Here is a 25,539-nt window from a genome sequence, read left to right on the forward strand (position 1 = left end):
CAACTGATCCCATATTCATTGTGTGAGAAAATAAATGTACTTAAAAAGTGCACATACCCACCAATTAATGTAGTTTGTCACAAGGACAGAAAGTTTAAAAACTGCATTACCCTGGGGCTAATACACTTAACAATGAGTGGTGCCTGACACAGTTTATAGTACACTGCTAAAAAAAATGTCTCTGCAGCCTTTAATTTTGCCAACAAAAATGAGGCAGGATTCAAACAGAAAAATGCCCAAAACGCATAACCAAATGCTAGGCTAACTGAAACCAATTATGTCCCAATGGTGCCCAGTGTGCTTATTACCTGCTCACAATCCCTCTCATTTTGTTTATACCTTGCAATGAAACCTGTTGTATCACATGGCAACATACCTTGATGAAATATAATCTGGGAGTTGCAGGGTCACACGTTTCCATAGAGAGCTATTAACAGAATTATAAATGGAGGCTTCATGGAACAAAAATGGAGAACAGCCAACACTGTTTGAGGATGAAGGAAGGCACTGGGTCTGTAACAACTGCCATGAATCGGTTCTATTACAGAAAAGAAAAATTTAAATAAGTAGAAATACATAAGCTATGTGACTATTATGGTGCCTATTGTGATACCTGTGCTGTTATTCTTCTTCCCTCTATCATATCATCACAAAATATAACAATACAAGATTACATAATTGGCACCAAACTACATACTGCCTTTAATCTGTACCAAAGCTGTTTTATTACCTGGCATCCTTTGTATATTCAAGCATTACTGAATGAAGATCTACACATGAGCTTACATCACAACCAACCACAATCTGAAACAAATGTACAAAAAAATGACATAAATTCCTCTGCTGCATAATCCTATGTAAAAGATAATTTTTTAAGTAAATTGTAATGTGTGTTCTGTGAGAGTAATGTGAATCATGCCCATATTTTGAATACCATTTATAAATCACAGTGAGTGTACTTAGTGATTAGTACATAATACTTTTTTTTTGGTAGTTGGATATAGAAATGAAGGCGAAATGCAGTGGACAAGCACAATGTTTTGCTTGAAATCTCTAAATCCTGGAGGCATATTCATTACCGTTTGAGTGTCTTGTTAAAGAATCCACTTACATTTTATTTAATTGATTATTCCAAACCAGTTTCTCAAATGGTAATATATAATCCCACTGGTGTTACCACATGTCCCTCACATCATTATGTTGTTATTCTGTAATTGTTCTGTTTCAAGCCATCTCCTTCCATATTCCTATAGAAGGCTTGTACTGGCAACTGCCCAGTGTGACTTAAAGGAGAACAAGAGGTACAATCCATGAGGGTGCCAAATGTTAAGGCAACCCCCCAAGGATTGTAATGAGTCACCTGATACACTGGGCCTGTGCTCCTGTTACCATAAAACTGCACAGGCCTAAGGTACTTGTGAGCGAGTGATCCTCTTCCTCCCTTCTTTATTTCATTAAAATCCTTGGCGGATGCCCTAACTTTCGGCACCCCCATGGATTGGACCTTTCCTTCTCCTTTAAGGGAGCAATACTAGATTCTGCAGCTCATTCTCTTAAAGGGGACCTGTCACCTTAAGAAATAATTATATATCCTATTTTATGATGTTAGTCAAACAAAATAAACTTCACTTACACTATAAAAATTATTTAAATCTTGTTTTTTTAATTCTTGGAATTCACAATCAAGCTTTGCATCATGATAAAATCTTGTTTATGTGCCAGAATGGGGGACCTGATGCCCATTTCAATACACTGACTACACTGGTGAGGAGGAAGAGTGAATGTTGGGAGAACAGTAACATCTAGGAAGTGCAGAATGGAAAGTAACTGCTTCCTGAATCTAGCTACATAATCTAGTACTGCCTATGGCATAGAGGAGGGGCAGGCAATATATGATTGACAGCTGAGACATTTAAAAACTTTTATAACAGGTATGTTTGCAAAGGACTTTTATTAGCTTCTTATGTCTGGGTGTCAGGTCGATTTTAAACATGTCTTCAGGTAATTCTGGGCTGGAGATAGCTTAGGGGCACTTTTGTACTAAACAAAGTTCAAAGCAATTCTTGCGTAGTAATACTGACACATTTCTATTGCTTTTCATAGGAACGCTTGATAGGAAATCATTATTTGAGGGCAATCAACAGTCATGGCTTTTTCAAACTAGCATTCACATTATTAATGCTCAAATAAACAATTTATTGAGATACGGGTGGAGAATGATGCTAGTGAATTTTGTTGAAATTCATGTCAGGTAGTTAGTTTTATATTAAGTTAGGTTAAAAATGGCTCAGAATGACCCTTTCTCTCATAATGTGGATGATTTTTTTTCTCAAATTTTTGCACTAGATACATCAAATATAAAAGTGCCATGCACAATAGGATAAAACAAGATTATGTATATTTTTTATGAGGAGTCCTTCACTTTATGCACAGGATGTTAATTTACCTTGAATTGCAACACATAGCCTGGCTGTATGATCAGTTCCCTTGAAGAAAGTAGATTGTGCGTCTTATCTTTTTTCTTATTAGGCCAGTACAGGTGGAATGATGGGTTGCTACAAAATCCAGCCGTTCTCACAGCATTTGGATAAAAACTCCAGTGTTCATCATGGGAAGTACCTTCTGGTAACACACAAAATATAAAAAGTTCAGTAAATCTTGACCTAGAATTCCCAAAGCAATAGAGCTAACGTTCATCTGTAAAGCAGGCAGTAGGGGGTGCTATGTTTATGTTCCCTGTAATGAATCCTAGCTTGTGTGTCATTCATTTAAGGAGTGCCATGGAATGCAGGGTACCACATTAAGTTTTATTTCCCTGGCTAGTGTTCAGGGGGGAAAAATTAGCACCACACTCCCTGCTTTTTTTTTTACTTTTCCCAGACCAGACTTGTGCATGTGCAGTAGAATAGAATTTCTGATTACTGTAGTGCTTGTGTGAGTCTAAGCCTGCTTTAGGGATGTCTAGAGAAGGAAAGTAAGCTGGTGCCATGAGTTTTCGGGCCAGTCTTCATTCTGTGTAGCTGCAATAAGGCCAACACATGCCTGTCTATGGAGCTTAAAATGAGAGCAGATCCACTTCTTCCCTCCTGCCTACAAAATGCAGGAGTAGAGAAACAGATTTTATAACAAATATTTTCAGGATCTTGAAAAAAAGGCCAACAAGCACTTATAGTGTGAACTAGAAAACAACGTGCGATAATCTTATTTGGTCTCCTAAGAAAAAACCAACCATAAAATCTGTCATTTACCTATGGCTCTTACAATTAAGCAGCCAGGACCAAAGTTTATGCCAAGAGTTCTGTTGGACTATTTATGCTACAGACTGCTTCAAGTCACTAGTACCACATACCCTCAGGTTGCATATTAATGTTTTATAATAAATATTGTACATTAATGATATTGCTATACACTAACTCATTAAAATAGTTTTCAATAATTTTTATTGGAATTTTTCAAAAGACATTACAGTCATATAAATGACATAACTTACATCCATAACATAAATTTCCATAATAAAGAACAGTTACATAAGGACCTGTTTAAACATCCTACAGAATAGGTCTATAATATTATGGTACTATAACATTATCCACACTTCTAAAATTATATAACAACAGGTAATCACATTACATCTACTTGTAGATCCTTCTCGAATGGAGCAAATCCTTCTGGAAAATGGGGGATTAAAACCACCCTACTGAGATTCCAGAAGTCGCATCCATATCATTCTTGTGATGCAATGTAATCTGGAAGTCTATACTGATGGAAGTAATACAAATCCCTTCAAAACAATAATAGATGAATCTGAATAGGATGATATAACAATTCCATCTCCCTTCAAAACAATAATAGATGAATCTGAATAGGATGATATAACAATTCCATCTATTAGAACCACTCAGTGTTGAGTTATTTATCACCAATTATAATTTACCTGCTTTTATTTTGATTCCCAAATGGAGTTGATCCTCTCAGGAACTGGGGCTTAGTTCCTGGGAGTCGCATCCACATTTTACCTATATTGTTGTCCAGTTTTGAGGGTTTTATTGGTGAAAATGTAATATGGGTCATATCAGGAAACTATAGATATGTCTAAATAAATAAAGTAAAATCTTCCAATAGGAGTCTTCTTTCCATAAAACAACAAAACTTAACAAAAGAAAAGGGTCAAATGGGACATGCTGTCATTAACATGGTTATGATATCTGAAGATGTTACTGTTATTTTACACTCCAGCAGAGTCAGCGAGTCAAAAATTATTAGTGAGAGGTGAGTATACAATATATTTAAACAACTGATAGCTTAGACTCTGGATAAATCGAAGGCCATAGACTTGCCCTTTTTTGAAAAGCCTGAAGATCACCACATCTAATAGCCCAAGATCTTTCAGCTTTAAGATTAAAATCCACTTTTTTAAGAATTTCTTCAATTGTTGGTATAACAGAAGATTTCCAATTTTCAACAATAAGCATTCTAGTAACAATGAATATGTGGTTATAAATCAGTCTCTCCCTAGGGGGCAAGTCCATAGTCTTTAGATGCAACAAAGCCATACCTGGGGGTATCTGGGTAAGTGACATGGGTAATTGTCCAAGGATTTTTTCCAATTCTTCCCAAATTTTTTGTATCCTTGGGCAGAGCCAGAAAATGTGCATCAAAGAACCCACTTGATTACAGTTCCTCCAACATAATGGGGATGTTTTATTATAAAATTTGGCTATTTTTTCAGGTGTCATGTACCATTGCCAGGTCATTTTAATGAAATTTTCATGGTGGGAAACACAATGTGTTGTTTTCTTTAATGATCTGAGTGCTAATTCCCAGTCTTCCTGGTCAATATCAACCTGCAAGAACTCCTGCCATCTCCTGAGAACTAACTCATTAAAATAAATAGCAATATATCCTACCATCATCAAATGTGTCTACAAGCTGGCTGGGGTTTATCTCTGCCCCTCCAATTAATATGTTGTCAAGTGCCCACTGAGAACGCTCCTGTCCTAATACCACTAGGCCATTGCTGATAGTGAAAGGCTGCCACCAACGCAAGCGAGTGGTATTCGTTTGGGCATTCTCTGGGAGAAGTATGTAGTCATAGCGCACCGTCATGTATTTCTGGTAATCCATTTCATGCAACAATGTCCAAGTCATTCCTGAGTTAAGAAAGAGAAAATATATTAAATTAAGACTCCATCTTCCACCAAAGGCAATCATTTAATCATTTTAATACAAATATTTATCTAGACTAATTGATGACTATTATATTTAATAGTCCATTACTAAAAACCACTATTATATTTTTGTAAATTTACACATTTGCCAACTGCTATTTTTAAGGGTCTTGGTCTGTGTGGAGCTAAGCCATGCAGTACATACTGTATACTGTTACCCTTAGCACCACTGTTTCATCTGTTTAATATTTAAAGCCACTTTCACAGAATTCTAATGGAACTCGTAATACACCTTTAGAGAGGGACTTTTCCTTTATTAGCACAAAAATGTTATATAGCACATAAATAAAGATGGCAGAGCTAATTATTTTATTTCCTAGTACATGTAGTACCTGTGCTGACACATAGACTGATACCAGTCTTTGCAAAAGGGAGCACAACATACACATAATAAGGTAAGTTTCTTGAGTCTATTAGTCATGTACTCTGGTGTCAAAACCTGTGATCTCACTATGCCCCCATCTCTTTTTACTAGTTCACACAAGTACACTACTATTCTTCGTCCTTCACACTGTAGATTATCTATAGCATGGGTGTTGCTATAGAAAAGATAGCTTTATTGTATTACACTAAATCAAAACATACATGGTAATCTATCCATGCAGGTACAGTGTGAAAAGTACAATTTCGGTTTGCAAGTTTTTAAAACAACAATGCAGGATTTTTCCCACAATTCCAGTGTGTAATTGTGGCTTAGTGTTAAAATGACATTTGTATGATTGTTGGGCATGTTCCTGCAAGCTCACTGTGGGAACCCTGGAATTACTACTAAATTCAGGATGGAATTAGCTCCAGAGTTCACTTGACTTGCAACTAGGTATTAAATGTGCCCAATATTGTTGTGTATAAGTGAACCACAGTCATTTCACTAGTCCTTTAGTGGAAAGTGCCCAAAATGTGATATAATGGAACTTCTATTGCACAATGCTCTTTTGCTGTGATCTACTTCTCATCAGATACTGGTAGATAACTATCTATATTCCCTTCAGAGCTATACATATTTCATCAGTTATTCTCTCTTATCTGTGTAGAGGCATGAATCAACAAGGTTCTTTAGAAAATAACTAATAATTTGTGGGTTTTAAGCTGCCACCAGAAGTTACTGGGCCCTCCTTCACCAAAAGATGAACTGTTGTGCACATAGGAGGAGCCCCTCTAGGTCCCCATTTATGCCTAGGTGACCCACAAATTGCTGTGTTTGCTGTTTATGTTGATATGTTAATATCACTGTTACTGGCACTTCATTTACTACTTTTGTCTATACTAAACCTACTGCCAGAAATAACTTATTAAGACCAACATCATATCATCCCCCAGGGCTGTGCAAAGGTCTCACAAAAAGCCAGCTATTACGCATGAGATGTATTACTTCAACTAATGAATTGTATGAGAAGGAGTCTTCTTTGGATATGCTTAATAAACTGATTGAGAAAGGCTATGATAGAGCCAGTCTTGAAGCTTCCAGAAATAGTGTACGTGCCATCCATGCTAGGAAGGAGATACTTGTTAAAAAGAATAGAAATGTTAAAAGGTCACTAAGAATCCCTTTTATTTCTTCATATGATAGCAACTCTAAAGCCATTCGCAAGGTCATATTGAAATATTGGGCTATTGTTAATAGTGATCCCAAACATGGACACTTGTTTCAGTTACCACCACTATTTTCATATAGACGGGTGGTGACCTTATTAAACTCAAACCCAAATATGACCTAGGTGGTCATGGCCATTTCAGGCTCAATTCCAATGGTACTTTTCCATGTAGGAATTGTGGCCGTTGTAATTGGATAATCCCAGGTAACACGGTCACACACCCACAACACACGCATAAAGGTGTTCTTTACTTGTGATAGCAATAGCATGATATATTGCATCAAATGCCCCTGTGGTTTGGCTTATGTTGGACAAACATCCAGATCCATCAAAGTGTCTAAAATACACAATTATAAAACCCCAGTAACATCATTGGATTCTATGGGTAACAAAGGAAAGGAAAAATCTAAAAAGGAAACTTTATTAGCCTGGCATTTTTATAAACATGGGCATCGGGTGGCTCAGTTACGCTGGCAGATATTGGAAAAAGTGGAGGTACACCAGGGTCAGGACAAAAAAAGCCAACTTCTCCAAAGGGAGTGCTTTTGGATTTGGCTACTTCAAACAAAGAATCCTTAGGGCCTTAATGAAGAGTATAACTTGTCCTGTTACTTATGAATTACCATTGATTACTTTGGCTAAAATCTTTTTTATCATATAAGAAATCTTCTATTTCTTTTGCACTTGAATTTTTGCACTATGAATTTATGGATTTATGGACTATATTATGGATTAAACACCTTTGGACACTGAATATGTTCACTTTAGGGGATTCAACGATAACTCTTATGTAACTTATTACGCATTATACTATTTTATAATATGTCAATTATATATGCTAATTTATTAATTGATCACCCTATCTGTAATTCCTGCACTACGGTTTCCACATGCTTGAAAAAGGGGTGTGTCCCTGAAACATTGCATTTCTGCACAATAAACAAGCACATAACACTCCTGCAACTTGAATGCCTTGTGTTTCCTTCTTATTCTGTTGCATATGTCCCTTTAACAAGGATAATCATAAGCTGTAACCTTACAGTTGGAACCCAAATTAAACTACAGGGATATCATACATGCATGTCAAAATTTTTTATATACTACCTTATGTGGTAGGGGAAATGTGGGTAAAACCAACAGAATGATAAGGGTGTGATTGATCGAACATCGCAGCTCCATCTGGAATGTACACTCTAAAATTACCTCTGTAGGTCAGCATTGGACAGAGTGCAAACATAATGTAGCACAATTGCGATGGCAAGTGCTGGAAGAGGTGAAATCTGATTATGTTAATATTGATAAAAAAAACTTCTGCAATGTGAATGTTTCTGGATCTGGAAGCTGAGTACTTTAGCCCTTAAGGGATTGAATGAAAGTTGGGGCTTAAACTGCTTCCTATGAATTGATCTTTAATTGCCTTCTGTAACTAATTAACATGCACATGTTCTTCTTGCAGCCATAGAATGAGAAAGATAGAATCCTTCAATGTACAAGTGAGATAGTGACAAGCGCCTTCTTATCGTTTCCAAGTCAGTGAGTAACTATTGGTAATCTTTTGATTTAAAAAATGTTTGTATATATATGTAACTTAATGGATATGATAGATGTTGTTTTTCACTGGATGGAAATATATTGGGTAACAAAAACAAACTAGAAAAGTGCTCCCTTAGTGAAAAAAAAATTCTGCTTTTTGTATTTTCTAAAAGTATTTATCTATAGAGTAAAATGTGGTATGAAAACTATATGAACATGGACTTCAATTAAAAAACTGACATTTCTCCAATTTATATTGGAGAACTTTATGTGAAGACCACCATTAGGGGTCGCTGTTTTTTTGTCTATAAATTTGCACTCTCTCTTTGTTTGGGTATCACTGAGGAAGGGCCATGTGATCCTGAAACGTTTGATCAATGTAAAGTGTTGAGAGCACCATGGAATAAAATTTGGGACCACCCCGTTTGCAGTAAAAACAGGTATCGGCTATCTTTTCATATATTTTATTCATTGCTGGCGTGTGGCTGGGCCAGTGCCATATACCTGCTTCCCCCCTTATTGACTGTGTGACCTTACAGTTGGACACCTTCCGAGCTTATGTTACAGTCCGTAGAAACAATTACGATAAAAACATAAATATATAGAGCGTCATCTACAGCACAAAAGGATAAATCCCTTAATTAACTATAATAAAAACAGACCTACCACCATCAGTGGAGTAATCTAGAAGCACACCTTCTTTTCTACATACTGGTTTGCGGCAAGATGTCATATTTTCACTGCCAATTCTTGCCCAGTACTGCACAAACCTAAACGACCAAAACATATATTATTATACAGAAATGTGCTTATAATGTTGAGTGTGTTGTCATGTAGTTTTGAACTTTTACAAGACCTAAATTTATAATATGTTATTAAAATATATTGCGGCAATCTCCAATACAAACAGTCCACAATGGTCTATACACATTCCTAAAACACTATATTGACCCTTATTAGAAAGTACCTTGTTCTTGCCTTGATTGGATAATATTAGTCATGCAACATGGCTACTATTACAGGACTACCTGAAGCAACAGGGCCACTAGTCTTAAAATCTCAGGGTTGGGGAGTGTATAAGCGTGTGATCAGGAGCACTGTATTCATATGGGTGAGGGGGGGGGGGGGCATAAAGACATACTACCTACTGTCCCTGCCTGTTCACTAACTTGTACATCATTTAAATGTGCAAGTCAAAAAATGCTGGAGAGAGCTGCCTCGGGCCCACAGATGCTGCACTCATTTATATATATATATATATATAAACATTGCAATGTTTATGAGAACAATACAGTATGTCTAAATATATCTCTGTAACTAATGTTTAGAAGTAGAAAATAAAGTTATTTTATAGTATATTGTAACAGAGGTGTGACATACTTTGCCCCCCTTAGATCCAAGTCTTGAGTGATGGTTTGTCTTACTGCAGAAGCACCAAAGTACAGAGCCATGTCTTCTGCGAGGACCCCACAATCTGTGCAAGCTTTTCCTCCATCAATAGACAGCCAGAGATCAGACCTTATTTCCTCAGTATCAAAACGCTCCTTCAGAAATGTCTGCAAATTAGGTTGTAGTTTAGCACCATAAGCAAACATATGCATAGAAAACACAATAAAGTAAGTGGAGGCACTACCTAATATAACTGTGTAGTGCAGAGGCATGGTTTTACATGTCTAAACACTAAAAGTATTTATGTATAAAAAGCTGCCAGCGCAAGTCTAGTGAATTTGCCATGCTAAAATTGTTTAGGATACGTAATTTCTAATATAGATAGATATATAGATAGATAGATAGATAGATAAATAGATAGATGATAGATAGATAGATAGATAGATAGATATTGTTTTTTTTTTTTTATTAACAGTTTTTGGTATTTATAACAACATTACTGTCACAGAAATTGAAAGGGAAGAAAGGAAAAAGAAGATGAGAGGAGGGAAGAGAAGGAGGGAGGAGGGATGGAGTACTGGCTTTCGAGGCATCTGCATGAATAAGGTGAGCAAGTGCTCACTGTGTCGTGAGAGCAAGCTGTTGCCCGCCTAATCAAATGGTCCACATGACAGTTCTTTCATATAGCTGTATGCGTTCCAATTCTTGTTTTATTTCTTTAGCTGTTGGGAGTGTGGGCTTCTTCCAGTGTTTTGCTAATAAAGTTCTGCTGGCTAGTAGTAGTTGAATGGTTGCCCTTTTTTCGTTTTTGTCCATTCTCTGCGCAAAGTGACCCAATAAGGCCATTTCCGGTGATAGTATATGGGATATTCCCGTGGTTTCTGTAATAAGGCGGTTAACTGTGGTCCAGTATGTTTGAGCCATAGGACAATCCCACCACACATGTAGCAGGGTTCCTACTTCAGTTAGGCATCTCCAGCAGTTATTCGGTACCCAAGGGAAGGCCTTATGTATTTTTTCCGGGGTCATGTACCAACGGTACATTATTTTAGCGGTTAGTTCATGGTGGTTGAGCGCCCTAGAGAATTTGGATGTCTGTCTGAACAGATATTCCCACCTCTCCATATCTATGGATATATTCAAGTCCCTTTCCCATGCTGCTTTGGCCGACAGTGGTTGGCCTGTGATGGATTGCACCAGTATGTTATAAATGGAAGAGGTACCTTTCTTGGTCCTCTTGGTATTCCAACACTTAAGTTCGAAACTGGTTGGTTGATGTGCACTCAGCCATTTGTTTGCTCTTAAGTAGTGCTGTAACCGAAGGAATGTATACAGTTGGGCGTCCGGTAGTCCATATTGCGTTGTCAAGTTGGAAAAGAGTTTTAATCCATTATGGTCATAGAGGTCACCAATCTTTGTGATGCCATGGTGTAGCCACGACTGTAAGTACAGATCTGGTATCACCTCGCTGAAAATGGATATGGGCGCCAGTATTGAAAGTGGGTTGCTTAGGTGCCGGTTGGCCTTAACCGTATACCAAGTTGACAATGTGGCTTTAAGTGGTAGAGGCAAGCGTTCCAAAATTGAGTAATGGTGCTTACCAAAGGTCCAAAGGTGGGACAGGCCAGTACGGCCAAAGAGAGATTTATAGAGCCAGTGTTCCATGTCCACCCACTTTTTTGACCCTTGAGGTAAGTGCCAGTCAGCCAATTGGTCTAAAATGGTGGCCCTATAATAGGCCTGCAGATTCGGGCAGGCTAATCCAGCTTTTCTTTTGCTGGTATACATCACTGAGCGGGGGATCCTCGGCTTCCGATGGTTCCAAACAAAGGACATTAACAGTCTCTGTAATTGTTGAAAAAATGCATTGTACAATGGGATGGGCAAAACCCTAAATTTGTACAGAATCTTGGGTACTATAAGCATTTTAATTGCGTTCAACCGTCCCAACCAAGAGACATAGGTCGTCTTCCACGTATTGAGGGTCATCAGAGTGTCTTTCAGCGTGGAAGCGAAGTTATGCTTGTAGAGTTGCGCTGGGTCAGCCGATATTTCCACACCCAAGTAGTGAATCGCATTGGAACACCAATCCAAGTCGTATCGATGCTTCAGTTTGTCAATGTCCTTCCCAGGCATAAGTATGGGCAATGCTTGGGTCTTAACAACATTGAGTTTGTAATAAGTCAACCTGCCAAAATGACCAATCAACGCAAACAATTCCTGCAACGCAATATCAGGGTTAGTTAACAATAATGCAATATCATCCGCAAACAATAGTCTTGAGGGCCTATCTTTACCCCCTGTATGTTTTGAGAATTCCTTATGGCTTGGGCCAGTGGTTCAATACTTAAATTATAGATGAGAGGCGACCACGGGCATCACTGTCTAGTACCGTTTGTCAGGGGGAAGGCTCGAGATAAGAAACCATTAACATTCACCTGAGCTGTTGGGCCAGAGTAAAGGGCCATGATAGCTTTGGCGAATAAACTAGGAACACCAAAACCTTCCAACACTAGCTTCAAGTAGTTCCAATTCACGCGATCGAACGCCTTTTCAGCGTCTAATGCCAATAGTATGGAGGGAATCTTTTGCTCATGTATGCGGTGGATCATATTAATAAGCCGTCTAGTGTTATCATGCAACTGACGACCCTTAACGAAGCCCGTCTGATCTGTATTTATCAAATGAGGCAAAGCCGTCTGCAGGCGTTTTGCTAGTATGGATGCGTAAATCTTAAGGTCGCTATTCAGTAGTGATATAGGGCGATAGTTCGCACATTTGGTGTTGTCTTTGCCTGGTTTAGGTATAGTGGAAATATACGACTGTAGCATTTCTTGGGGAAACTGTCCTGCATTGGCTGCAGCATTCAGGGCCCTAGTAAGGTATGGGGCGAGTGTTGTAGCAAAGGACTTATAATACCTGTTAGTAAAGCCATCTGGGCCCGGAGCTTTATTTTGTGGTAAATTTTTTATCTCTTGTAGGACTTCCTCCAATCTAAGGGGTCCCGATAAAGTTGAAATATCAGAGGCTTAAAGGCAGGGTAGGTGTAATGATAGTAGGAAAGACTTAATATCAGCCTCTAGGGGTTCTGCTATAGAGGAGTCGTCCTTCAGATTATACAGATCACTATAGAATTGAGCAAACGCATCTGCTATATCAGTAGGATTTATTTTGGTTTCTTGAGTGGGCGTCTGTATCTTTACTATTCTGTATCGTGTCTGTTGGGTGATAAGTTGCCTTTTAAGAATGGCGGTCGCCCTATTACCCATAGCGTATTGAACACTTTAAAGTTTTATTAACTGGTTGTGGCATTTACTAAGAATGAGTAAGTTCACCTCCTCTTTGAGTTTATTTAAGAGGTCTATAGTCTCAGGGGAGGGGGATATTCTTTTTTCTTGCTCTAAGTCATTTATCCGTTTAAGTAACTGGACCTGCTTAGCTTTCGCAACTTTTGATTTGTGGGCGGCTAAACTGATTAGATGGCCTCGTAGCACTGCCTTATGGGCGCACCAAAGAGTTAGATCAGCTGTGTCAGTGCTATCGTTTTGGGAGAAATAGTCAGTTAAATTGTTTTCTATGTGATTTTGGATATTTTTGTCGTTCAGCAAAGAATTATTAAGCCGCCACGGAGGGCGAGTAGTAAACTGATATCATTCTTGTAGAGTGAATGTAACTAGTGAGTGGTCCGTCCACGTTGTGTTCTTAATCAAACAGTTCGAGATTACGTTCAGTGTTTGGGGGTGAGTCAAAAAAAGGTCAATCCTAGTATATGTTTTATGGTGAGGGGAGTAGTGTGAAAAATCTAACATGTTGGGGTTATGCACTCTCCATACATCATACAGGTTATATTGTGCCAATAGTTTGGAAAAGGTTTGCGATTTCTTGAGGACCGCCTTGCGGTATTGAGGGGGGAGTGCAGCTACTCGTGGCAATCTATCCCTATCCGGGTCTAGAACATTATTGAAGTCCCCACCAATGATGACAATGCCCTGTTTACAGTTCTGCAGTTGGTCAAAAGCCTGCCTCAGAAACAGGTTTTGATTGGTATTAGGGGAGTAAAGGTTCATCAACGTATAATGTTGTTGGTTGATAATGCATACAACTATCAAACACCTGCCATTGGGATCAGCTAAATGTTGTACACTTGAAATGTCCAGGGACCTTCTAGCTGTGATTGCCACACCTCTCTTTTTTGTGAGGGAGGGCGCTGCCGCTATCATTTGGTAATGTTTATTTGCAATAGACATTTGGTCCTTCAACCGAAAATGCGTCTCCTGGACCCAAATGATATCAGCCTGCATCCGTTTGCATTCCGCTAGGGCTAGAAGGCGCTTACGTGGGGTGTTTAAGCCCCTCGCATTAATACTCATACATTTAAGTACCATTATGGCTAATACGAATGCTAGATTGTGTACGATTCAGCTGATCCCAGGATAGCAGAACATAATACCACAGTACAGTACATGCCAGTCTCCCAAGGAGGGGTAGGGAAGGGTAAGAAAAGGCAAAAAAGAGCATGGAAAGGTAAACAGAAAACTTACAACTTATATACAATATAGCCAGCACCAGTGGCCAATCTCTCAAAGCAAACATGCCCAAAGATGGGCAGACAGTCTTGCAGTGGTAGAGTAGGATGGTAGGGGGGTGTTTAGTACGGTAGTTGTGGAAACTCAATCTTGGTTTCCAGTTCCGGTGCCTGGATCATAGAAACAAAAGGAACAATTAGGCGACCCAGGGGCTTGGGTTCAAACTGGATACGAGTAGGTTGTAGGTAGTCAGGTAATAGCCACATCAGCCTCCTTGGTTGGCTCAGTATCCACATGGATCCGTCCAAGTTGTTGTTGCTGTGGTTGCAGTGGTACTGTAAGTGGCACGTTCCACTTCGCTAAAGCTAGCTTCCCCTCTGCCACATTTAGGATTATTTTTGTGGAGTTTTGCCAATGAACCAAGAGCTTAGTTGGGTAACCCCATTTATATGGTATGTCGTGTTGGCGCAAAGCTTGGGTTATTCCAGCTAGTTCTCTGCGCTTCGCCATAGTAGCTGCAGAAAAGTCAGCAAAAACTTGTATTTTCTCATACGGTTGTGGAAGCATTTTATGCTGTCTTGCGTAGCGCATCAAATCATCCTTAATGTGGAAGAAATGAATCCGAAGTATGGTGTCTCTGGGAGCCCCGCTTGGCGCATTTCTGGGCTTGGGGATCCTGTGTATTCTATCAATTAGGAGGTGGTCTACAGGGGTTTCTGGAAGTAGTGTAAGGATAAGATCCTGCGCATACTGGCAGAGCTGTGGCTGCAGAATATCCTCAGATACACCCCTCAACCTAACGTTGTTCCTTCTTGAACGGTCCTCCATATCAGACAATTTATTTTGTAACATAGAGATTACTGACTCTTGGGTTTCAACTGTGTCAGCCATGTTGTTGTGCGCCCCAACCAACTCCTCCATTTTGGTCTCAATCAGGTCAGTACGGGCAGCTATAGTTTGGAGCTCAGTTTTAATGTCCTGCACTGCCTGCTTTGTATCCGTACAAATGTCCTCTCTTAACTGCGCAAGCATCACTTTTAAATGTGCCTCAGTAATACCTTGTGAGGTGTCAGGGTACTTAGCTTGTTGCCGTTCCATTTCAGGTGCGGTACGCCCCGGAGAGGATCTGCAGGAGGAGGACTGTGCGCCATCTTGGCTGTCGTCCTAGGTCGGCGTCTTAGGCTGAGAGCCGTAAAAAGCGGTGAGGCGCAGGGGCTATTGCTTATCTTTTTTTTTCGGCATGCCTGCAGGGATCGTTGCGGGTGAGTAGTGCTCGTTTGGGTTCCGTAGGGTCGCAAAAAGCTTCAGTGTATCGGCACCGGGACTGGAGCTGAGCTAAGATACGTGCGGTCACATGCGGCCGCAAGCCACGCCCCCAGATAGATAGATATTGTTAATTCCTTTAGTAAATTTAGAAAACATTTAGATATCATTTATATTTGATAGAACACTAATTATAGCATTATAAAACATACGCAAAAACATAATGGGGAGGAAGGAAGTGTGGCAGGGACATTTTGTATCCTTTTTTTGTATTTGTGTATTCATGCAGAATTTTATGCAAACCTTGAGACTGCGCGTCAGGTAACAGTTTGGACCAGAGTATCCTGCGTCACAGATACACTGCTCCCTCAATCTCCATGACCATTACAATTGTCCAGACATCCAGGTCCAATGTAGAAGTTATCGATGGCCCACTGCATATCTGAATACTTCTGGTAAAACCTAAATCTGACAGGACTAAAAATACAGGGGTGGAATTTAGGAGGGAACATTACAGTGAAAATAGTATATGAACAGATTTGAATGAAATCGGTAATCCATAGCCCCTTGTTTCCATCTAGTATTAATAGGAGTCAGGTCTGGCCCAGCAATCTGTAGATTCTGACAAATGCATGATGAGCTGCTTAAAGATGCCATAGATAGTCACTATTTATTGGGTTGGGGGGGGGGGCTGTTTGGGTGTACTTGAAATGCCAGGGCCTATTTATTTACAGTCTAGACATAAACAAGGTATAAATAGTATTCAAGTGTACTTACAAACAAAAAAATGTTTTATCATTAACAATTATGGACAACAGTATCCATTCATGATATTGCATGTATGAGTTTATCTAAGGAAAGCTATATAAAAAGAAACACATATGCAATACACTTGTGCTAACCCATAGCAACTGTTATACTAGAAATGTGCTATATAATATTCCATGCTTTCTGTGCTTTTGCCCTAGATATTATATCATGTTGTAAACATCTAATGAGAGTTTGTTTTGCTATATAAGGCTATATTTAATATATCTGATATCTGAAGTGGTTGGCACATCCAGTAACCTACTTTGCTAACCTTTCAGAAAATGGAGGAAGAAGCCTTTCAACGCTCACCTAAACAAATCAGCCTTTTTTGAACATTCAAAATTAGATCAGGTTGGTATTAAATAAACCTTTATGGCTTATCTTGTGCCATGGTAACAAAATATTTCTGTGTAATTCTCTCAATATTGTTCAATACACTTTTGTACAGCAGCATGCTATTTTAGTTACACAAAATCAAAACACTAAAAAGTGCCTTAGATGGGTATTACTTACTTGCCAATGAGACTGTCAGGGAGCATGTATGTCAAGCGTTTCCATCCTTTAGAAGGGAAAAATACTGATGGCTGGGAAACACTACCAGAGCATTTTGGTTCTGCTGGCAAACACTGGGGCACTAAGTATGTCCAGCTTACACCAAAATCAGTGGAATATTGCATGTGAACTTGGTTTTGTACATTCTTCTCGGAGCTGCGACAACCAACTGCAATCTATAAAATAAAAAAAAACCTTAAGAAATCATTATTAAAATTATCACTTACTATAAGCAAACCTTAAAAATGATAAAATAACCCAGGATGCTTTTCTAAGAATTTTTGCAGTTTACATAAATTATTTGATTAGTTTCAGAGCTATTTAAATTCTTACTAACAGCTAACATAATACATTTTATAAAAACAGCACCGCAGAAGACCTTTCTCACATCTTCCTCAGTGGAATAACATCACAACACTTGTTTATTTTACTTCTGAATGTGCAGTATGTGTCCAACTGTACAGTTACAGGAACTGACCAGTATGCGGTGCTGCTGTTACAAAATGCATTATATCAGCAGTTATCAGAAAAGAGAAATTGCACCCTGAGTGATTTTTCATGTATTTTTTTAAGGTTTTAATTTTACAGTTTTGTTCAGAGCCATAAATGACCCATTCTTCTCTCTGGTTAAGCATTAAACTATTCTATTCTACAGAGTTCATCTGTTATTTGCTAGATAAACTAGTGCCCTGTTGCCATGTTTCAAATTGAATGGCTGCCAACATGGCTACACAGCAGACAATTTATATTAACTGTATTTTATCCACTGAAATTATTTGTAGTATTTTATCAGACATGAAGCAAAAACGCAGAAACACACATAAAAAATCTTATCAAGATTCACGTTTACTTCCTTCCATCGCACAGTAATAATAATAAACATAAAAAATATAATCAAAATGAATGTTTACTCTCTTCGATCTTACTGTAATAATAATAATAATAGCATCCTACATGCCACCCCTAAAATCTTGCCACTCTAGGGCTCTGTCACCTCGCCACAAATCCCGGCCTGGACATTCCCTGAAGTATACATAAAGACTTCACCTTGAACTGTATGATCCATCCTTCTGCTGGAGTAAGGTCATGGGTAACTGTGTACACTTCTCTGCCATCATGACTCCCACAAATCATAATGCCATCAGTTGAATCACAGAATCGCTCAATACTGCAGTCATCATGGAAGAGCCAATGCTCATTAACTGAAAGACAGGGCAAACACTGATGTAATCACGTCTAAATGTCATAAATGTGCTTTTAAATTATAAATTATATTTTAAATATAAATGCCTGTATATAACCAATGGAGCTGACAGGTCAGGCAACCTGCCATTGCTTCATACATACTAGCCCCTCTAGGCTACATAGTGGGTAATGTCTTTTCCTCAGCTTTTTGGCTGGGCTACTGCAGTTCTTTCCTCTGCCATTTCTGAAATGAGTGCTCAGTTATGTCTGCAAGTGCAGTTAAGGTCCTCGCTATTTTGCTGCAGTCACTTGCACATAAAACCACTTTCATTTAAAGGTACTTGCATCAAAATGCACTCCTTCCTCCTCCATATAGTTGTGCTCAGCATTGCTCAGTCCTTCTTGCTTTCCATTCTGAATTGAGCACAGCACACTTGCACCTAAATAATCAGGCATAGACATCACTTGCACGACAAACACTACAATTACGCCAAACCGATTTCCTCACAGATGTGTCTGAATAGTGACAAAATATCAATGCATTTGTGCTAGTTTTGGCATTTCCAATGCAGCTGTGTTAGGCAAAGTACACTTACGCCAAGTGTATTGCCTCCTTATTATTGCAATGAAGTTGGCATTCTGGGCAGCAAGAAAATATTCAAAAGTGGCCTGGTACACTCTAAAATTTGCCAAGGTGCCAGCTCCCTCATGTGCATGTCCATCTGCTCCCTTGGATATCACTGGCCTGCACAAGCAGCATGCATGCAAATTGTTAGTGAAGTATTGTGGCTATAGAGGAAGCTGAGCCTATGGTCCCGTCCTTTGCAACTGCCGGGTCTGTTTCCTCTATTATGTCACCTATTGGTTATTGTGGAAAAAACCATGGCAATTGTGCTCAAAATTGCACTTTACTCACTGGCCTTGTGAATGTATATAAGCCCCATGGTACCAGGATTTAGCAAATGTATCTTTAATATCTGCATTGTTAGTGAAGTATCGTGGCTACAGAGAAAGCTGAACCCACGGTCCAGGTCCCCAGCAACAGTAATTACCCAACTGATTGTAGGAAATATCACAGCAATTGTGCTCAAAATTGCACTTTGCTCACTGGTCTTGCAGATGTAAAAGTGGTTACAACATTTCAGATCACAGTAAAGACCATACAACACCTAAAGATGGAAAAGATAGTATGTACCAAAGCAATAATGGGGCTGACTGTGCTATCTTCTCTCTGCGCTTCTGCTGAAGAAAAGAAAGAGTTCAACCAGGACCATTTGATTTCAGCATGATCCCAGGTAGCACTGTCAGGATATTATACATGTACATATACCTTTGTGGTATATGTTATAAAATGCCCGTGCCGACGGGTTTTAGTGGGGGGGCGGGGGGCCCCTGGACAGCAGTCCCGGTGGGCCCCGGGCCCCCCAGTCCGACCCTGCCCGTGCGGATATTTAAATGTGGGACATACCACATGATTAATAAGAGACAGAATCAGGGAGCACAAATCTGCCATTAGATTAAAAAAGGTGGAGCAGGCGGTTGCATGTCATTTTACTGAGAAAGGCCATGGGGTTCAACAATTTAACAGTAGAGGAGGTGATAGAAATAAAGAACTACTTAAAAAAGAAGCCTGGTGGATACGATACTTAGAAACAATGGAACCCCATGGCCTCGAGAATATGATTTACACTCCATATTCCGATAAAATTGTTTTTAATTTGGTTTTATTTAGGTTTTGATTTTACAGATATTGGGACACAAGAATCGTCTTGATAATTAGTGGACAGAATTGTTCCACCAACTAAAATGTGAATATTTGAAAATGTATCTGTACTATAATGCTTTTTCAGTATTTTGCCACAAGATGGCGCTATGATATATAGTATAAAATGTTTCAACATGTGTGTAACATTTGCTTGATAAAGGGCCATTGTTTGGCTTGAAACGTTGTAACTGTCCTGATCATTTAGCCTAAGAAAAGCAACATAAAGGCTTTTTAAACAGATATCCCTGTCTGCTACAGTGAGCGCTGTCAGATGCAGCTGGTCACATGACATGACCAAAGCTAATTAGTCACATAATAACGTTGGTCAACCACTGATGCCCATGAGCACATACAATAGGTCACTGGCCACTAAAGGATAAAGGTGGTCATACACTTTTTTTAATTAGACACCCAGAAATTGTCCTTTGTATTGCCAGCTTTAGTCCTGTGAAAATCACAAAAGAAACAGTTGGGGGCATTGTACCTGTGGTTTTGTCTTCACCAAACATTTCAAAATCGATTCTTCCAGTGGGGTCTGAATCAGCAGGTGTGCGTTCATGCTGTGGGAGTGGTGCACTGCTGAATGTATCTAACATCACTGTGCTCTGATCGGCAGAGCCAGAAATCAGAACACCATCGAAAACCAGTTCCCACTGTCTTGGCACTAGCAGGCAAAAGAATATTCACAAAACTGCGAGAGAGAGAGAGAGAGAGAGAGAGAGAGAGAGACAGACAGAGAAAGAGACATATATTAAAAGGTTCAATTAGACCAACTGAGCATCAGGCTGTTTCTCCCATAGTGTAGAAATGCAGTATGTAGAATAAAAGACAATGCAAGCCTTCCATCTGCTTCTTGCTGCAAGTGCACTGTTTATAAGTTACTAAATAAATTATTAAATTACTAATGCTAATTTATATAGAAATGCATATTGCCCAATCCCAATAGGCTGGCACAAAACAAGGCAGTGGCAGCATAGATAAAAACAGAACAATTAACTTTCCTTTAATGGGGTTTTTCGTCTTTAAATTAACTTTTAGTATGATGTAGAGATTTATATTCAGAGACAATTTGCAACTGGTTTTCATTTTTTATTATTTGTGGTTTTTGAGTTATTTAGCTTTTTATTCAGCAGCTCTTCAGTTTGCAGTTTTAACAATCTGGTTGCTAGGGTCCAAATTACCCTAGCAATCATTCATTGGTTTGAATAAGAGACTGGAATATGAATAGGAGAGGGTCTGAATACAAAGTTGAGTAATAAAAAGTAGCAATAACAACAAATCTGTAGCTTTATAGAGCATTTGCTTTTTAGATGGGGTCAGTGATCCCCATTTGGAAGCTGGAAAGAGTCGGAAGAAAAAAAGCAAATAATGTAAAATCTATAAGAAATAATTAATGAAGACTAATTGAAAAGTTGCTTACAATTAGTCATTCTAGAACATACTAAAAGTTAACTTTAAGGTGAACCTGGGTTCAGAACAATTTGACATGCTATCCTCACATTCCCAAAGCAGTAGCAAAGCCTCCAGAAAACACTTTACTAGGTCAAAAATTATAATCAAGCAGAGAATTGTATAAAATAGAGGAAAATCTAGAGTATTCTAATTAAGTAGTTTTTCATCATCTTTTAATCTGGGTCCTGAACACAATGATGCCATTAATCATGTTCTTTGTTATAATACAAGACAGACACAGCCAACAGCACAGGAAGTATGCAAGCCTTATAAGTGAGTAGCAGCATAAGGTTAAAAAACATTTCTACCTACTCCCTTTTTAATTACTTTTAACAGATGTTGCTTTTGTTTAAGAGAGATACAAGAATGCAAATGTTTAAAACAAACTACCAGCTGTTACTCTGACTGGATATAACTGATCGCTGATTTCCGTGCAGAAAAACCATATATCATAAACCATATATTCTGGCAAATGCCTCGCCTTCCAAGCTGTGCATACAACAGCAAATACAGGTAATATCCAGGGGAAGTCCTAACCCTATTGTCATCCTAAGGCAACTTTGCTTCTGCCACCCCCCTCCTCCCCCAGCACTAAACTTTTCGGTGTCAGACTCCAACAAATCATTGAACAAATTAAATTCTATGCTAGTTTAACAACACTTAAAACATTCAGGGATTAACTCAAAGTAATAAGTATTCATCTATTATTACAGTTTTATAATTTTTCATGAATGTGTGGACACCCTAGAAAGATGTTGGTATGGATTTTATTTCCTAAACTAATATATTCAATTCTGTTTTATTTCATGTCAGCCATGATTAAAAATATAAATTGTTAGGGTGTGTTAGAGGAGGTGTAATCTATAGGAATATTAAGGCCACATGGGAAATAAAGCAAAAATCAAATCCTCCTATTTGTGAGAAAAAAGGCACCTAGGAGTCTCTGTCAATCAGTATTGAAAAGCTAGGACTATTAATGTACCCATAGCTTCCATCTGAAAGTCATTTCCTCCATCATTCATTAAGGTCTCTGTTGTCCACCATATATTTCATCTCAGTAAATGACAGACAGGCCTCCTGCCTAATGGTTTTTCCCATTCTACTACATTGATCTGCTAAATCCCCCTCTGGAAAGGCCATTTTTCTTTTGGTCTACATCAGCTGCGAGCTACTCCCTGGTGCCAAGCATATGGTCTATACATTCTCTATCAATCTTATGCTGTAGGTCCATAAGGACACTTTTTGATATTCTTCCAAAAAGTGATTAAAGTGCTTATATAAAAAGGGGAAAATGGACAATGTTATTGTTTCTAAGGATAGCTTTCCTGACAGCTCTAAAGTATACCCTCTATTGGGCATTACCTATGCTTTTCAATAGAAGTTTACAATGTATGCCTCAAATAATATGAAATAATTTGCTCAGCTATACCACATAAAGGTAGAATGTGAAGAGAAAGAATACAGTAATATACCCTCCAATGCTTTATTGTCCATGTAAGAAAACAAAACAAATGAACAACACTTTCACTTTCACAAATCTTGACTTAAAGAATGTGTTTATGTGATAAATATTGTGATAAACAGAAGCCGGCTTCATTTTCCATACGCACTTACATTATTATATTTTCTCTATAAATCTCTTAAAAGGCACATCTTAGGAAAAGCTGCTTTGCCAGACATTTGCAGTCTTTCCTGTTGAGATAACGGAGCATACAAACAAGTATTGTTGCCATGTTCAAACACAGGGATAACTCGTTGTGCAAAATGGTGTCCTATGTAAATCTGTTTTAGGAGAATTTAGCATTAAAAGGATACTGTCATGGGAAAAAACATTTTTTTCAAAATTAATCAGTAAATAGAGCTGCTCCAGCAGAATTCTGCACTGAAATCCATTTCTGAAAAGAGCAGATTTTTTTTTATTCAATTTTGAAATCTGACACGGGGCTAGACATATTGTCAATTTCCCAGCTGCCTCTGGTCATACCCACTCAATTAAAGGACCAGTAACATCAATTTTTTTTACTAAAAAATTTGTTAGTATAGAACGGAAAAAAAGTCACAAAGACATATTAAACTTTTAAAACGCTAAGTCGTTATTAAGAAATAAATTACCGAAACTCCACTTGCACTCCTCTGCAGTAAAGGTGTTCCGGCGATCCATCGTGCGGCACTCGATTTCTCCTCCCTGCTTTCCTTATAGGTGATAGCCAGGGAGGAAAAATCGAGCACCGTATGATGGATCGTCGCCCTGTCGCCTTTTCTGAAGAGGAGCGCAAGCAGAGTTTCGGTAAGTTATTTCTTAATAAAGACAGTGATTTAAAAGTCTAAAATGTCTTTGTGGGGTTTTTTTTTCGTTCTACACTAACAAATTTTTTAATAAAAAAAATGTATGTTACTGATCCTTGAATATGTTGCTCATTTCCTAAAACTGGGCAGATTTTGCCCTGCACAATAGCCCATAACAGACATTTGAAAATGTGGTTTAATATCCTCCCTGCAGTAGACTTGCCAAGGCTAATTTCTGATTACAACATAGTAATTTAACATAGTAATTTAGGCTGAAAAAAGGCAAACGTCCAAACTTTTTGTTTGAAGGAAATCTGCCCACCTGCTTGATGATCCAGATTAACATCTTTCTAACAATGACTTTAAAGGAAGAAAACATGTTTTCCTTACAACAACATGGCAATCGGATCAGTATTATCTAAAAAGCCATCTAACTCTTTCTTGAAGCTATCTGATAGATCTTCCAATACAACCTCTTCAGGGAAAGAAATCCATAGCACTCCATGTAAGAAACCTTTTTTTTGCTTCTTCAGAGGGAACCTTCTTTCAACTCAATGGATGCCCTCATGTCTGCTAGAAGGATTGGCTGATGAATAAAGCTTTAGGGAGTTATCGCATGGTCTCTTCATGTAACGAATGTTTACCCTGGTGGTCCATTTGCGCTTCCTGTGGCATGCAGGCGCACCGCATGCATCCGGTTCCCTTCAGCGTTGTCCCTATGGTGCATGCGTCTGCATGCTCCCAGGTTTATGCACCGGCGTGATGACGTAATCGTGCAACAGCGCGGAATTCAAACTATTTAAAGGGGCTTTGTAATAAAACACATTGCCCATTGTTAGGTTCAATTAGTTTGTTCCTGGTGCTATTCTTAAGCGATTCCTATTGATCCTTTGGTGGTTGACCCTTGCTTTGCCTGACTATTCTGAACTCAGTATCCTGACTCTTGCCTGCCTGTTTTTTCTGACCTCTCCAAGCTGATCCTTGCCTGTCTGATTATTCTACGCTCTCCAATCCTGATTGCAGCCTGTCTGACTATTCTACGTTCTTTAATCCTGATTCCGGCCTGTCTGACTATTCTAACTCTGCTTGTGCTGGCCCGGCCTGCCTGTTTTTTTTTTTTAAAAGTTTTTATTTTTCAATTTTAATAAAACACAAGGACAACAATTGAAAGAGAAGTAAGAAATAGAAGAGAGAGGTGGAGCCGGGAGAGGGAGAGAATCGGTCGAGCATTGTACCAGATCAATAATATAACAATGATCGGCAGAGTTTAATTACTTTTCATGGAAAGAAATCCAGGTGCCCCAGACTGCAGTGAATTTCTGGGGACAGCCTCTGGCAAGATATGTCAATTTCTGGTTTGACAGGGAATTATTGATCAGATTGCGCCAGAGAGTTAGAGTCGGGGGAGCTGTTGCTTTCCAGTTGAGGAGAATGGCTTTTTTTGCATAGTAAAGGAGTTGAAGATAGCACAGTCTGGTGTGGTTATTCATCTCCATCTCTTCTTCAACCCCAAGCAGACATATTAAAGGTGACATTATTTTCGGTAAATCAAGAACTTCGGCAACATAATATATTACATCTCTCCAAAATGACTGAATTAGAGGGCAGTCCCAAAATACATGCATATATGAACCAACATCCCTTTCACATTTAACACAGAGATCCGACAACTGTGGGAAAATTTTGGAGAGTCTGTACGGAGTGAGATAAACCCTATTTAAAAATTTCAATTGGATATATCTGTCTTTGACAGAAATTGTCAGGTCTGGAATCTGTTTAAGGGCTTCCACCCATAAATCCTCCGATACATTCGGTATGTCCCTTTTCCATTTCTCCAATGTTTTAGCAAGTGGGTCCTGAGAGGTCAGACCCAGTATAGTATAGAAATGGGATAAGGGTTTGACTAGGTCAACTCTTCTAAGAGATTTCTCAAGAGTGGTCTCAATTATTTCTATTGG

The 25,539-nt window shown here is 38.8% G+C and overlaps 1 pseudogene; it reads right to left on the reverse strand.

The window, feature by feature from the left end:
- Positions 1-23,456, reverse strand: part of LOC108712347 — a 34,590-nt pseudogene extending 11,134 nt beyond the window's left edge.
- Between the last annotated feature and the right edge of the window lie 2,083 nt (positions 23,457-25,539).

This window comes from Xenopus laevis, chromosome 3S (genome assembly GCF_017654675.1).
Source record: "Xenopus laevis strain J_2021 chromosome 3S, Xenopus_laevis_v10.1, whole genome shotgun sequence".
Lineage (NCBI taxonomy): Eukaryota > Metazoa > Chordata > Amphibia > Anura > Pipidae > Xenopus > Xenopus laevis.